Genomic DNA, 16,951 nt, shown 5'->3' on the forward strand with positions numbered 1-16,951 from the left:
AAGGAAATACCTATATGACATTCTACAGGATTTTGAAATACCCAATAAGCTGACAAGACTTATACATATGACACTAAACAACTCAAAAAGCAAAGTCATAATACAAGGAGAACACTCACGGGAATTTAGGATTAAACGAGGATTAAGACAAGCAGACGCACTTTCCTGCATGCTTTTCAATTTGACACTGGAGAGAGTTATAAGAAATATAAACATACACACGAGGGGAACTATCACTAACTACTTCAGGAGAGAAAACACTGGTCCACAACCAACAGGGACGATATACAGCCAACCTCTTCAATACCTTGCTTATGCCGATGACATTGCCTTATTGGGTAAAGAAACCTCTGACATCGCTTGAGCCTTCACACAACTAGAAGAAGCATCTCAACCAGCAGGACTTGAGGTCAATGACAGTAACACCAAGTACATCGCAATGACAAGAGACAATCAAACAGAGCGACAACATATCAAAATCAAAGACCACGAATTTGAAAACGTCCAAACTTTCAAATATCTAGGAAGTACTATTAATTTCAAAAATGACCTACAAACAGAAATAAAGGAAAGAAAGCAGGAGGCAACAGGGCATTTTATAGCACCCACCATTTACTTAAGAGCAAAACAATTTCAAGGAAAACCAAGAAAATAATATACAAAACCATAATAAGACCAGCAGCAATGTATGGAAGTGAGACCTGGACACCGACTAAGACATCTGAAAATTTACTTAATACTTGGGAAGGGAAAATTCTTAGGAAAATCTATGGTGCCATACTGGATGAAACAGGGTGGAGGACACGCACTAACCATGAGTTATATTAAATAAAAAAGAACAGACTACGTTGGGCAGGTCACCTTGAAAGAATGTCAGACAACAGAGGAGCAAAAATCGTATACAGGCAAAACCCAAAAGGCAGGCGACCCAAAGGAAGACCCCGAATGCGATGGATTGATGATGTAGAAGCAGATCTGAAGCAGCTAGGGGTCAGGGCATGGAGACGAAAGGCCCAGGAAAGATCTGAATGGAAGGATGTGTTGAAGCAGGCCAGAGCCCTCCATGGGCTGTAGCGCCACAGGAATGGATGTATTAAAAAATGAATGACCAGGGGATGAAATGACCAGGTGATGAAGTGACCGGAGAGGAAGTGACCGGGGATGAAATGGCCGGGAACCGCTTTGATCATATCACTTATCTGGGCCAGTTGACAAAATGGGAAAACAGGGAAAAGAAAGAAAGGGATATCTGGGTGGATTTTACAGTCATTGGTTTTTAAAAGCATTTACAAAAAAGGGCTGTACGATCTAAATTCGAACTCTTGGCTAATAACTTCTCAAGCCGACGTGCTAGCCACTCTGCTAGTGAGATACTTATTACTTGAAAAGATTGTATGGTTATATACTGTTTCTATTTTAAATAAGGTTCTTCTTAAATCATTGCTTAAAATATACCTCCCTGAAGTTTTTCATTATATTAAGTAAAGTAAATTTATCTTGCAATCTAAAGGGTAGATGATGTAAAGGTCATCTGTTTCTGTGTCTTGAGGCTAGCACAACGACCAACCGCTATTAGAGCTGTCTTCGCCAGAATTCGAACAAGGGACCCCCGGTTCGGATGCTAAGCTCAGCCACCGCGCCTTCATTATATTATATTTTCAATATATTTTCTCTAGTCTCTTAGATCTGAGAAGGAAAGTCAGACAGACACATCACATAAACTAATAGCGGATTTTTCCCTTTTAAGTGGCCTAAATAAAATAGATTTTGCTAGCAGTTACCGAAACCTCTAAGTATATATATATATTATGAAGAGTCCAAATCTATTATAACTTATTAGAAAAATATGGAACAGTAAAATTGTTTTAGCTTTTTCCGTTGTTTTTTTTTTCTTTTTGTCTTTTTTTTTATTCAGAAGTTAAATAATTAAATTAGAAGTTGTTGGAATGCTTCAAAGTATCCAGCAGTTAAATGAATGACATTGGTGCCAGAATAACGACTATATCCATTGTCTACTCTCTGACAAACAACTGGTCTATTGTGTGCATGAAGTACACTGTTTCATTTTCTCTTAATAAGACTATTAAAATAAAATTATCAGTAATCAAGATTAATAATTTTCATATGTAACAATTAGGTCATATGCTCATGATTTGTAATTGTGTGTAACGATGAATTTAAATCTCTATAATTTTTTAGTTTCTGCAAAACTATTTTGTTCCTGCTATTTGTATTATTATTGTACTTTTTCTTAATAATTAATTAAACGTTCTTCTCTGACCATGTGCTACAGCGGCGTTTCTCAACTTTTTAGTTCACCATGACGACAGAGTAGTTTTCCCCTGCCCCCCTTCTCTAGTATATATCAATGAGATCTGGGAAGATAAGTATACTGTATGTTGTATGTTATTTAGGCATATTTTGTTTGAAGACTAGATATTGTTGTATTTATGGAGGCCCATTTAAGGGTAAATATTTTAGTGTTTGTGGAGGCCTCTATTAGATAAATGTTATTGTGTTTGCGGAGGCCTCTATTAGATAAATGTCTTTATGCTTGTGGAGGCCTTTATTAGATAAATATCGTTGTGTTTGTGGAGGCTCCTCTAATGGGTGAATATCGCTGTGTTTGTGGTGGCCTCTATTAGATAAATATCGTTGTGTTTGTGGAGGCCTCTATTAGATAAATATCGTTGTGTTTGTGGAGGCCTCTATTAAATAAATATCGTTGTGTTTGTGGAGGCCTCTATTAAATAAATATCGTTGTGTTTGTGGAGGCTCCACTACTGGGTAAATACTGTTGTGATTGTGGAGGCCTATATTAGATAGATATCATTGTGTTTGTGGAGGCTCCACTACTGGGTAAATACTGTTGTGATTGTGGAGGCCTATATTAGATAGATATCATTGTGTTTGTGGAGGCTCCTCTAATGGGTGAATATCGTTGTGTTTGTGGAGGCTCATCTAATGGGTGAATATCGTTCTGTTTGTGGAGGTCCCTCTAATGGATACATTTTTTTTAAGGTTTGTGGAGGTCCCTTTAATGGGTAAATCGATCGCTCATCATGGCGAGATATAAAGCAAGAAGAGTGACAAGTGCGAAAGAGCGCCAAACCAACGGAAAGCTGAGAGAAGAACTGACCTAACCCACGCATGACACGTTTGCGGCCGGCTTTTTAAAGCAAGGATTGGACATTACAGTCATCTTTGAGTTCATAAGATCTTCGATCACGAAGGAGGAGCTATTTAAATATTAGTGTTTGTGGAGGCCCCTCAAATGGATACATTTTTAAGGTTTTTGGAGGCCCCTCTAATGAGTAAATATTGTAGTATTTTTAGAAGCCTATGTAATGAGTAAATATTGTAGTGTTTGTGGAAGCCTATGTAATGGGTAAATATTGTAGTGTTTGTAGAAGCCTATGTAATGGGTAAATATTGTAGTATTTGTGGAAGCCTCTGTAATGGGTAAATATTGTAGTGTTTGTGGAAGCCTCTGTAATGGGTAAATATTGTAGTGTTTGTGGAAGCCTCTGTAATGGGTAAATATTGTAGTGTTTGTGGAAGCCTCTGTAATGGGTAAATATAGTAGTGTTTGTGGAAGCCTCTGTAATGGGTAAATATTGTACAGTTTGTTGAAGATCTCTAATGAGTCATGTTCCCCTTGCACAGACTGCGATGGTGCCATATAAACATATACATTTTATAATTCAATTAAATTCTAGCAAATGTATTAAACTGCTTTGCAGGATATTTAAATAGTGTGACCTCAGACTTAACTGTTTATCAGTAACGTGTATCCTGTACATATTTTAATGAGCGAGACTTTTGTTAAGGTAACTATTGAGAGATACTACTGGTATTCGCTTAGCAGGTGACTTCTGGAGTAATGTATATTTTGATATTACTATTTCAATGCTCTAGTTACGACTCTAGTAAATGTAATTTTTTTTTTTAATTTAAACATTTTAGTTTCTCACTGTCTTCATGGCATAATAATCTTGACTGTGCTGATGGTTAATGTGACGATTACAATATGGTGCCGATAATGAGTCGTTGATTTTGCTACAGGATTGTGTTAACAGCACAAATGAAATATGCATACGTACTTATAGTTAAATTTTATAAGTGTAAACTTTACTTATATTATACATTAAACGTATAGTGTGGGTAAATTCTTTCCATTTTTTCCCGAGACAGACCATCAGTGGACATCTTCCACTTAAAAAAGTAAATGTTTAGTGTATGTACAGTACACATTGTAGAGTTTACATCCAATAAAACTTCAAGAAAACATATGGACTTATGAGAGTCTTTTCCTTTCAATAGCAGTACGTTTAAAATAAAAGGAGATGTCAATGTGTCGTCTTTTAATATATGACATAATATATGAGAAGTTGAGAGACGTAGATGCAGTAACAGGTACAGTGGTCACTAGTTGATGAGTCATTTAACAATATGAAATAGAAATACAAAGTCAATGAATTTAATACAAATATAAAATAGCAAACACTAATCATATTTACACTCTATTGTTGCGTACATCACGTATCACGTGACCGTACAGAATGAGTGCAAATACAAGTTCTTTTCTAGAAATATTTGTTCGCAGCAGGTAGCCTCTGAATGAGACAGCTGGAGAGCTCTAATGAAAGTTGAAAGACAAACATATGAGACCCAGAGACAAATTAATAAAACCTCAGCGGACAACGTCTCAAAATATGTAGTTCACATTAGAGTCTACCTGGTCAGATGAAAAAGGCACTCATCATAAATCTTTGAAATCAAAGACAATACCTTATTTTTCCGCATAGAATCTATGGTCTAGACTATAAAGTCCTGGAATATATATATCCAGTAAAATAACTTTTGAATGTCTCTCTGTGTGATATGAAGTCAAGAACTAGAGGATCATAGATCGCACATGTCATATTATGTGGATGTCAGAGCTGAGTTCAGATCCATGGTGGCACATAAAAGAGTTTTTTTCTCTTGGCCACTTTATTTTCGGTCACAACTGGACATCGCCTTGTTCACCACACTTGTAAGAGTTTATACAAAAATATTTTTTTACATTGTGAGAGTCTCTGTTTTTTACACGATGAGTCAAGAACTTTCTCCTGAAATAAAAAAATTATCACATGTTAAAGAAATTAAAAAAAAAAATAAATTTCTATTGTATTTATTTAAGAAGCAAAAAAAAAAGAAATCTGAAGAAGATTAAATCTTATTTGAAATACTCTCCGGGCTTTTCCTTTCAATGATAACTAAATCGATGTAAACTTCAATTTTCGTTAAACTTTCATTCAAACCATTTTTAATTATGAATAACTGATTCAATGAGCGCGGTGGGTGAAAAAACAACAACAAAATTAAGTTCCCTTTCAGACCTTGCAAACTATAGGGCAGATGATGTTAAGGTCATCTGTTTCTTTGGCCAATGGTTAACGAGCAGGATGTTAGGTGGCCAACACACGACCAACCGCCTTTATTTTCCTCAACTAACGTCAGGTACCTATTTGAGCTGGGTGGACTTAGGGACGTCCTAAAAATCCCAAAATACAAGATCCCAGTGATCACTGAGATTCGAACCCAGAACCCAAGGTGCAGAAGCCAAGCGCTGAGTAGTAGAGCGTTTAGCTTCCAAGCAGAGGGTCCCGCTTTCGATAATTGATCTTTAGAATTTTTAGGAAACCCTTGTGCCCAGTAAATTAATGTGGGGAAATTAACATTTAACAAGGTTACAAAGACAGTTTGTGTGGAAACACAAACTCAAAATCGGACCCCGAAGTGGTCCACCCAGATAGGTAAAAAGGCAGGTATCAATATTTTCAGAAAGGACATCAGAATGAAATTCTATGAAAGACAAATGACAGAGAAGAATGGAGAAAGAAGGTTGACAGATCTTGTGTGGTGCCCCAGCGGTCCAGCAGACCAAATGATAGGTGAAAGTGAATGTGAACCTGGCTTAATTGATGTGTTATAATGAATATCTAATTAATCAAATTGCTTTGTAAAGGGTCAAACTCTTATTCAAATCCTAAAAAAAAGAAATAAAACATTTCTGTAAAATAAATACACAAAATTCCTTTGGATAAGTGCTTAAGGATGATAGTAACCTTGGACACAAACTAAGACGACTCGTTTTCTTTTCTTTTTTTTTTAACAAGCTTATATCAATTCAGTTCGTCCGTCCGTCTGTCTGGTAAAAACGTTGTCCATTTCGTCTCTCCCACTTCCCATTCTCGTATCAAGTTGAAACTTTGCACAATTATTTATTGTGGTTTACAAAATATGAATCAATAACAAGAAAAACAATTAATTAATTAAAAAGTCGAAATTAATTAGTATTTTTTTTTTGCAAGGAAAATGTACTAAATTATAAAATACTGGATAATGCTCAGTATGTCGTTCGAAAAAAATGTAAACACTGAAAAAATGCAACCATCTTTTTTATACGTACTAGAATTAATCAGTGGCAAAACACATTCAGAGACCCCTTCTTTCCACTGGTCCACAAAGTGATAAGACTGAGCATGTTATGAGCATAAGATTTGTAATAATGTTTGTGAGAAAACAAAAACTCAGAACCGGCCTCGAAGCTGTACTCTCAGGGAGCTATAAGGGCAGGTTCAATATTTCCAGCATGGATATCATAAATTATGAACTACAAACTAGTAGCCACTATAAATGTATAAATATCTATTTATCGATATGACACCACAGAGTTCTGTAATTTATTAATGATCTTATTATTAAAAAAGTAAAGTTTCCCTTTCAGACTTTACGATCTATGGAGGAGATGATGTTAAGTTCATCTGCCAACGGTTAAAAAGTATTATATAATAGCTTTTAATTTATCCAACTAAAGTTAGGTACCCATTAGAGTTTAATGGACTCAGGGGAGCCCTAAGGATCCCGAAATTTTATTTTCAGTTTTCAACGAGATTCGAACCCAGGATCCCGGGTTCAAAAGCCAAGCGCTTAACCACTCATCCACAGCTCCCCCAATGGTAGTATTAGTACATTGTTAAAATCCATGTATATTTAATGAACAGATTGTTCAGAAAATGTGGTTCAGAATATGTGTGGCCTAAACGACGTTATTGAAGAATCATCTGACTAATGATTTTGTTAACTGTCAATCTATCATTCAAGTACTTAATAAGATGAATATATGTTAATGTTGCGTTTGTGGTGAGTGACTTACATATATTGTACACCAGCGATGCCCAACCTTGATCGACTTGCGGGCCATTTTATTTCCGACATTCGAGTCGCGGGCCACATCAACATAAAGAGAAAAAAAACTAAACATAATTAACCTGAAACTATTAGATTAGAAACCCGTGGATCTAGTACCCGTAGTTTAACAATCTTTTATTCGCGGCTCAAATCAAGAATGCCGACATGTTTGTTTTATAATGCCATTTATATTTTGTTTTTTTCGACAGCCACATTTTCCTTATGAAACAAACATGTTAGCGTATCATCATGTTACACACACAAAAAGTAAAGATACGTTCACTTTTCCTGGTAGATTCTCATTTCAGAGTCCCATTTCATAAACACGCAAATGTTACTAAAGGTCATGATACCAACCCATTACAGAAAAAATGAGTACCCTAACGTAGGTAAAGATACATCTTTCAACATTATTTTTTTTTTGGTTTTCTACACTTTGTGCCAACGTTTTGGCGGGCCGGATGGAACCACTTTGCGGGCCGGATCTGGCCCGCGGGTTGTATTTTGGGCATCACTGTTGTACACTATAGTAACGATTTAAAACGAAGTTACAATTCTGATGATCATTCACATAATTATATACAAATTATTATTTGACAGGCTTATAAATGATCATGAAAAAAAATGTATTCAATTATATATAAATGTGTTGAAGTTGCATAAATTATTAAAAGAGTAAGTTATGATTTAAAACATATTAATTGTACATAATACAAAATAATATTGTCACATATTTCTATACCGTATTACCTCCCTTCTTTCTCAATCTAAGATTAAGCATTTGAAAAAGGTTAAGAATAACTTAAGAACATCTAAAGAAATCTGAATATCGTAAGTAGATGGAAAGACGAAGGGTTAGGGAATTGACCGACTTTGAAGTATCTACTTGGCCGCCCCACCGCTTGTCCAATGTGAACTAAAGAACATGGTGATAAATCAGAGGTACAGGGCTATAGGTAATTATAACGTTTTGTTCGATCTCAAATAGTTGCGTTGTTTGAACAGCTAATGAAATACTTGTATTTTTACCTTTGAAAAAATAACCAATATTTCTCTATTCATATGGGGTTTTTAATACATTTCATGAAATAACCTTTGCTGCGATCATTAAAGATAAACGAGCTTGTATAATTAGCAGACACACAATGTTTAGAAACATTTTTTCGTGTGTGTGTGAAAGGAAAAAAAAGGGGGGTGGGGGAAAGAACATTGGTTTAGACACCCCCGTTTCAGTATTGACAGAAGCTACTGTAATTCACATGAATTAGAGTGTCTGTTCACCGAGGCAACTAATGATGTATAAATATATAGAAATATTATATATTTTTGGTTATACACTACTATTTATAAAACCTCAAAGGTTTGACATCAACATTTATTTTGAGCATTGGAATTTAGGGGAAGTTAATTGTAATGTTATGATCTACGCTAGAGTAAGATCTATTATTTTGCTTCATAAACTGAGTACACATTCTAAAAATAAAATCGATGGATCTGTCCAGTTAGCAGACTTCTGTAAATATTACTTCTCGAGTGCCACCATTTATTTCATATTTATTGATTTATTATTATTTTCTATTTTGCCAAGTGAATATTTTAGAATCTATCAATTAAAATTGTAATATGCATGTATTGAGTATGTGTCATTTGCAATGTGGAATAAAAAAATCTATATGTTTAGTCCCAAACCTCAATGACTAAAAAAAGATATTAAATATAAAGCAAAGAGAGTGAAGATTGCTTACAGGATTTATATTAGTCTATGAGATTTGTTGTTACTGTCGTGTTCTGTATTTACTATAACATTATTTGAACCATCCGTTGTAGGTTAGTTTAATTTTATCCAATTAATATATGTATCAGTATCTGAAGACTAAAAAGATGTGGCTACGGTATTTACTTACAGTTACCACTATCTAGATTTAGTAAAGTTGATAAAGAAATAAATACCTCGATTAACAATATGACATACACCTTATAGAAATATAGACAGGAGACAATCTGTGCCAATTTATACTTACAAATAGTGCATATATATATGTGCATATCTATATATGTGCATATATATATATATATATATATATATATATATATATATATGACATTAAAATATTTGTTTGTTTGGACATTTTCTTATTAAATTGATAATTATTATAAACACGATAGATAACACTAAAGATTTAAGTTTTAACGCAATGATCTAGGAGTTGCTGAAAAAGATGAAGAAAATCATTACAATAAACTCTAAATAAATAACGTAAACATCTCCATGATACAACTTATTTAACGATTATTGTTCTACCATAAAGTAATGAATATTTTAAAAAAAAGATGGAATTTTTTTTACCCTATCACATCTCCCACCCCAACAGCCGAGAAAGAAAGCTGGTTTTGCGAATGTAGAGATCTCCTATACTTTATGAAATGTAAATAATTAGCATTTAGATCTAGACTTAGAAGACGGTGCACAAAATGGCTCTGAGCATTAATTATTCAATAATGACTACATGACACAAGCGGGACTACCCGAAGACGTAGGGTGTGTTCAAGAGAACTATTTTCTCGTTCTTTAGCCAATTTTTTTGTTTCTTTTTATTTGGCTAGTATTCTCCCGGTGTGGGCAACCAGTTTATGATTCGTTTCCCAACGATATACAGCAACTGTCAAATTATATGAAAATCGTTAGAGCTGTTTTCGAGAATCACATCCATCCCACCCACCAAGAAGAAACGAGTTAAATAGAGGTACGGTTATAACTCTGCGACTGAATACCAGTTTTAAACAGATAGTTGAATATTTAATTGCATATTTTATCGTTTGAAAAAATTTAACTTTCGAATGTTTAATTATGTGTAATTTAGAAGTCAATTTCGTAGACGGTAGAAGAGACTAATTGATCTAGTAATTTCATATAAATAAATGGTTGTAATAATTGCATAGTCGTCTAAATGTTTTGCTTGAAATAAATACCAGGCTGAGTGGAATAAACAGTTTGGCTACGTAACCGCGTGGTCTCGAGCACAATTCTGTCTTACACTTCAAGGCAAAATGTTCAAAACATAAACCTTAAAATCTTTTTAAAACGTATATAAATTACACTCTTACATTTTATAGTGAAGGATAACAAATAATTCCAAGATGGAGACACTGTATTTATTGTACAATCAAAGTTTTAATTCCGTCAACTTGTCTGTTTCCATCTCCAATGTGACTCCAATCGCTGCCAGTGACAGTTTCGGAAGCATCTCGTCCAGCATTCGCAACATCATCAACGTCTTCGCGGTCCCGACGTTATGCTTCATCAGCTTCGCCGGGAACTTCATCAACTTGTTAGTCTTAAGAAGATACGGCTACAAGGAACCAAACATCATGTTCCTGACATCGCTGGTAGTGGTGGAAATGTTACTGACCTTGCTGCACGCAATAATGTCCTTTGGGGATATACTTAAATACATTGATGTCGCAGCTGCCCTTCGAGTCGGCGCGTTCACGGCGATTTATTTCAACGTACCTCGCACCATGATCGTCTCCATCAACGTGTGTCACGTGACGACCATAGCCGTTGAGCGTGTCATCGCAGTGTGTCTACCTTTCCACGCTTCAAGGCTTTTCACTTTCTCCAGAATCAAAAAGTTGTTGATCTTCATTTATGTTTTCCCCATCGTATTCCTGTCCCCAGCGCTGTTCATCTTGGAACACAAGTGGATATACAGCCCAGTGTTGAACACAACTCTCATAGTCCCAGTCGAGACTCAGTTTTTTAAGGCTAATAAAGTGTCTGTATCTACCTACATGAACGTGCCAGGGAATGTGTTCTCAACATTTATCCCTTTGATCCTCATTGCCTGCAGTCTCCTTGTACTGTTTAAACTTTTCCAGCGGAAGCTCAGTTTTTCCACGAGGACGAGCAGCAAGAAAATAAAAAGTCTGAAAGGAATGAAGATCCTTTTTTCTATATGTTTGGCGACGATTCTGATCTCGACTCCTGGCATCTATCTTCTGAAATACTGTGAGTTTACTAACTTGACTTCTGGGGATTTGTACAGCCTTTTCTATGATATTAGCAAGCTGCTATGTCAGCTTCACGCAGCTACAGACTTTTTCATTTATATCACCATAAGCAGCAAGTTTCTAAAAATCTTCAAAGAACTTTTTGGACTCCAGAAGATATAAAAAAATGTTTCAAAAACTCGAAGGTTGAAATTTCACCGCAGCCGTTTTGGAGCGATGGTCGTTTTTGTGCAACCTTTGGCGTGGAGTGTTTCGACGCGAAATGTTGCAATCAAATCGTTTTAGTATGTCTTTCAAAAGAATGATACATATATATGTATAAATGTATGTTTGGTTGTAAACGTATTTTGTATGTAAAAAAAAAACTAGTTATTTTATCCATTTGACTTAGGATTTAAAGTTGTTGTGTATATTGTTTTTGCTATGTACCTAACATTATAGTACGTGTTGGATTTCAATATTGTCCAAAAAAGAAAGATGAAATAACGATGGAATAAAATCAATTTCGATTGTAGCACTCACGAAAATCAATTATTTAAAGTATTCTACCTAAAAAAAAAAAAAGAAAAAAAGAAATGAAGGCCATCCTGTTCGTTTCGCACACTTCACCTTAAAGATACGAACATGGGTGAAGCATGTCAATATTACTGTATCGGGTACAAATATGACATTTTCTAGTTTGTATGTTTTACATGTACTGGATGTTTCCTCATAGTTTTAAATGATTACATTCTAGTCCCAAACCTCCAATAAGATGGCAGGTGATAGTGGTGAACAGGATTGAACCCGGGACCATCGTGACAACTACTCCGGATCACATACAACACGACTAGATAACCATACATTTTCCGTGTTCATGAAAAACATAGAGTCAAAATGATTTAAACCATTTTTTCGGGAAAGATGTGGAAATGTATTTCTTACATACTGTACTTACTGAAGGAGGCAGCTCTACGAGGGAACGATATTTATTTACAGGAGGACATCACACATACATCAGACAACGTCTGCCTTGAATACAGCCTCTTCATCAGCTCTAGACTTGGGCGGAACGTGTTTTCTTCCTTCTAATGTCAACATCCTTCTTAGTCTAGTCTCTAATAGTGCGCACCTTCTGCACTGCCTTGGATGGCGATGTGCATGGCAAGGTTATAACAATACTATAGTACAGTATAGTGAAAAGACACAATGTTTATAATGCATTTTTTGTTTTATAAGCTATCACTAGAAACGCTCGCGCTCCAAAACGGCTCAACTCACGCGTCAAAGCGGCTGCGCCAGAATGCAACTCGCCAGTGTCAGTAGTATTATTGTCTTTTATTTATTCTTTCCTTGTTTGAACAGTAAATTATGCAGTCTGGTGAATGAATTTAAGCATGAAATGATGCCGTATTGAACCCTTTTTATTGTATGTTATTTAGAAAGAACTAATGTAACTACAACTATATGACGTTAGTACAAAAAAAATAGTTAACAGATTATATTTACATGTCTTATATTATTTTATTTCTTGTATTATTGTGTGTCACGATAAAGTCATTTATCAATCGTTGTGTAGTTCTTGCAAAAATATGTTGTTTCAATTCTATCGATTGTTTCCCTTGTAAAAGTCGTCCAATATTCGGATATATTTGTTAGAAATCTCAAACATGTTCGAAAAAAAAAATACAAATCACTCATTTTATAAAAAATTGAAAGATAAAGTAATTTAATATTTTACACACACTTTAACTCACCCCTTTGCTAGCCAACTGACGTTGGCGTAAAAGGTATAACAATATATGCAGGAGCGAATCAACTATTCTCAAACACAGAATCCAAAGGAGTTTACGACTAAGTGCCCTTTCTTCTAACTGTTCCACCATGGTTATACCCGGCCATGTTCTAATGCAGTGTTTCCCAATCATTTTGGACACTCAAACTAAAATGAAACAAATTAAAATATAAAATCCTTTTAAAAAAACAACAAAATATCTTGTATGGAGTGAGACTGCATCAATTATTATTTATCAATCAATAGACTAAAAAAATAAAATATAATATTCTTTAAAAAAAATAAAATATCTTGTATGGAGTGAAACTACATTAATTATTATTTACCAATTAATAGACTAAAAATAATACATTTATGCGATGAAAACATGTTTATTATTTGTTGTTGTTTAGGGCAACTTAATAATAATAATAATAATTTTATTTATAAAGCGCTGTTAACAAACAAAATTTAGGCTCAAGGCGCTGTAATAACATTACAAACACAGACACGGAAGCCCAAATGACAGTTAATCTAAAAAAAGTTTTAAACAGATAGGTCTTAATGTTCTTCTTGAAAGTGGTGTAGCATGTTGTCTGTCTGAGTTCCATGCTTATAACATTTTCACCACGTTATGGTCCAATTACTTTTGTTGAAGGTGGTGAGGGGTTAGTCTCTGGACGACGGTAGAAAGGCTCCGTGTTACCTTTTTAAAAGCAATTAATATAATTCTAACATAGTAAATACTAATTATATTTAGAATCTTGTTACTTACATCACGCAGGATGTGACCATACATAATAAGCACAAAGACAAGGTTTCTAAAAATATTTTCTGTTGCAAACAGTTTCTGAAATAGACAGCTGGAGGGCTCTCACGAAGGTTGCGGAACAAATATTTGAAACCCAGAGAAAAATCTTGTTGAAGACAGGCGCAATGCCTTAGTTTTAATTTAGAAATTTGTATTATAATGTATATTACATAAAGTTCTGTGCAGTTTAATATTTTAATATTTTTCTAATTGCTCTGGTTATGATACAAACTCAAATCAATATGCATAGGACATAAAAAAAACAATATCCTGAAAGATATATCATTTTATTGACTTTTCTTTAGTTATTGAATATACATCATTATTATATATTACTTTCATATAAATGTATACATCTTCATGGTCATACATCATTATTGATCCCAAAAAGATGCCTATTTCGATAGGTGGGGCATGTAATCCGTAGGCTAACGACTTCTTTATGGGGAAGTTGCTCTCATGGCGGTCAACACAAACGCTACAACGACTTCCTTAACAGCTCCTTAAAGGAGTCTGATATTGATATTCACGTCTGGGAAACACTAGCTCTCGATCGCTCCTCCTGGCATTAAACGTGGAAGTCGGAGTCTCAAGGTAAAAAGCAAAGAAGAACGGCCAGCATGAGAAACGCAGAGTCAACAAAAGGCCAACAAAAGGCTGAGAGAGGAAGCAGGCCTATTTGCAGTAGACCCAGTCTACCCATGTCATGTGTGGGGCCGTCTTTTTAAGGCAAGGATTGGACAATTATTTATGATTCCTAATAAAACACATATTAATGAGAAATTAACCAATTAATTTATTAACTAGTAATAATTAATTAATTTTGTTTGATATAGAAAAGGGGGAAAAAAATACAGTATTTAGATATATGGTTCTAAATGGGTAGTTCTATTTCTTCCGTTTTTTTTTTGTTTGCAGTTTACAAAGCTTATATCAACTCTGTCTAGTTCGTATCATGTCCACGATATTTCTCCCACTTTCTATCATGGGGTCAAGTTTAAACTTTGTATAATTGTTTATTGTTGATGACAACACAGGAATCAAAAGAAAAATATTTTATCAACTAGTTGTAAAGCCAAGGGGAGATAAACCTTATGCAGAGATAAGTTCGATGGCTCAAATTTGAAACTAATAAAAGATAAACATAAAAACTTTTATTTTAATAAACACTTCTATAGCTCAGTGGTGGTCATATTAGTCCTCAATCATTGGTGGCTCGTGACATCAAGTTTAATTAAAGCAACATAGCAACTATTAGTTAAACTGCTTTTTAAAAGAAAGTACTGGCCCCTTCTCCCAGATACCTCTCCTCCGCCCCCTTCCCTGGTTCACAATAGTAATCGGACCATAACGCATTGAGTTTGCTATATGCATGAAAGTTGCACTAAATAAAAACAATTATGAACAACAATAGTCGAAGGGCAAATCTGTGCGTAAAAATCAAGCACCTCCGACAACAAACAAGCGATCTAGGATCCATTTACTCAATATAAGCAATTTTTTTTTGAAGATTTATTTTTAAATATTTTTTGGTATCAAATATAGTTAAAGTGGAAAAAAAAGTTGCCTTTAATTTGAGTCTTTAAAAATATTTATATAGTTATACCTTAACCTTATTTATACAGTAAAGATTTAAACCAATTACATTCTCCCACTTATGCATTTCGGACACTTATATAATAGCCTCTGATAGTGGAATATTAAAACCATGTTTGTCTACGTTTCTGCTAATGGAAAAAAAATGTTCTAGGTCTATAAATAGTGACATATCTCCCCCGTGAAGTAATATTAACAGCGGGACTTTCCGTTCACTAAACTTAACCTAGCCAGGCATGTATACATTTTTGACACATTCTTTCTTATAGTGTGTCATCTATAGCTGTATAGTATGTAAGTATGCCATTTCAACTTTAATACATACACATAATCACATGAAGGAACAATAGACACACATAGTAACATATGTGTTACACTTTTATAGGTTATGTTTATGAAACGTTTTGCTTTGTTAGTAGAAACATGTATACAAGTTTCAATATTACAGCTTGTAATTATTGAAGCCAGCAAAATAATCTATGACAGTATTCGAGATGTCTTAGAGAATGTTATGTCTAACGACGAAGCAGAAGTTTTCAATAGTGCGGACTGTATAGAACACCAAATACTTAGAAAACTAAGCGGACATCTAAAAAATAAAAAATAAAAATAAACAGATTTTAAGAAACGGACATTCTAAGCATAAAAATTAAGGAAGAAAATGTAATATCTGAGATAAAATTGCAGAAGCAATAAACTCTACATGTAAGTCTTTTATTATTAATATATTAGAATTTTAAAGTTAGGCACTCTAACCTTTGAATTGTCAGATTTTCTTTTTAACTGCTATCATGCATTAGTTACATATTAGTTACATAGGGAGACAATTAAAACTAAAGTCCTCAACTTATATAACGAATACAATGATATGATTTTTTATTTGCACCAAATTGACGTGATAAATTGTAGCACTAATAGTAATACAAATAGGTCAATACACTCGTTCACTTTAAAGTGGATATGTTGATATTTCACTTTAACTTCTGCTACCCCTGTTTTTACTTTAATTTTCCTTCAAACCACATGTGATAGATTTGTTCAGTTTTGCTCTGACACCACATGTGATAGATTTGTTCAATTTTGCTCTGACACCACATGTGATAGATTTGTTCAATTCTGCTCTGACACCACATGTGATAGATTTGTTCAGTTTTGTTCTGACACCACATGTGATAGATTTGTTCAGTTTTGTTCTGACACCACATGTGATAGATTTGTTCAGTTTGATCTGACACCACATGTGATAGATTTGTTCAGTTTTGTTCTGACACCACATGTGATAGATTTGTTCAGTTTGCTCTGACACCACATGTGATAGATTTGTTCAGTTTTGTTCTGACACCACATGTGATAGATTTGTTCAGTTTTGCTCTGACACCACATGTGATAGATTTGTTCAGTTTTGTTCTGACACCACATGTGATAGATTTGTTCAGTTCTGCTCTGACACCACATGTGATAGATTTGTTCAGTTTTGTTCTGACACCACATGTGATAGCTTTGTTCAGTTTTGCTCTTGTTCAGTTTTAAGACGATTCCTG

The 16,951-nt window shown here is 34.5% G+C and overlaps 1 protein-coding gene across 2 annotated transcripts in view; it reads left to right on the top strand.

Moving 5' to 3' along the window:
* The first annotated feature begins 15,611 nt into the window (after positions 1-15,611).
* Positions 15,612-16,951, top strand: part of LOC106056439 (uncharacterized) — a 12,467-nt gene continuing 11,127 nt past the window's right edge. Inside the window, exon 1 of one of the 2 annotated variants that reach the window (XM_056026816.1) lies at positions 15,612-15,704. The gene's annotated coding sequence lies outside the window, so the exon portion shown is untranslated. Of the gene's footprint in view, positions 15,705-15,727; positions 16,116-16,951 lie in introns of those variants that run through there. The other variant, XM_056026817.1, reaches the window with a different exon arrangement.

Source organism: Biomphalaria glabrata, chromosome 4 (assembly GCF_947242115.1).
Source record: "Biomphalaria glabrata chromosome 4, xgBioGlab47.1, whole genome shotgun sequence".
In the NCBI taxonomy this organism is placed as follows: Eukaryota; Metazoa; Mollusca; class Gastropoda; family Planorbidae; genus Biomphalaria; species Biomphalaria glabrata.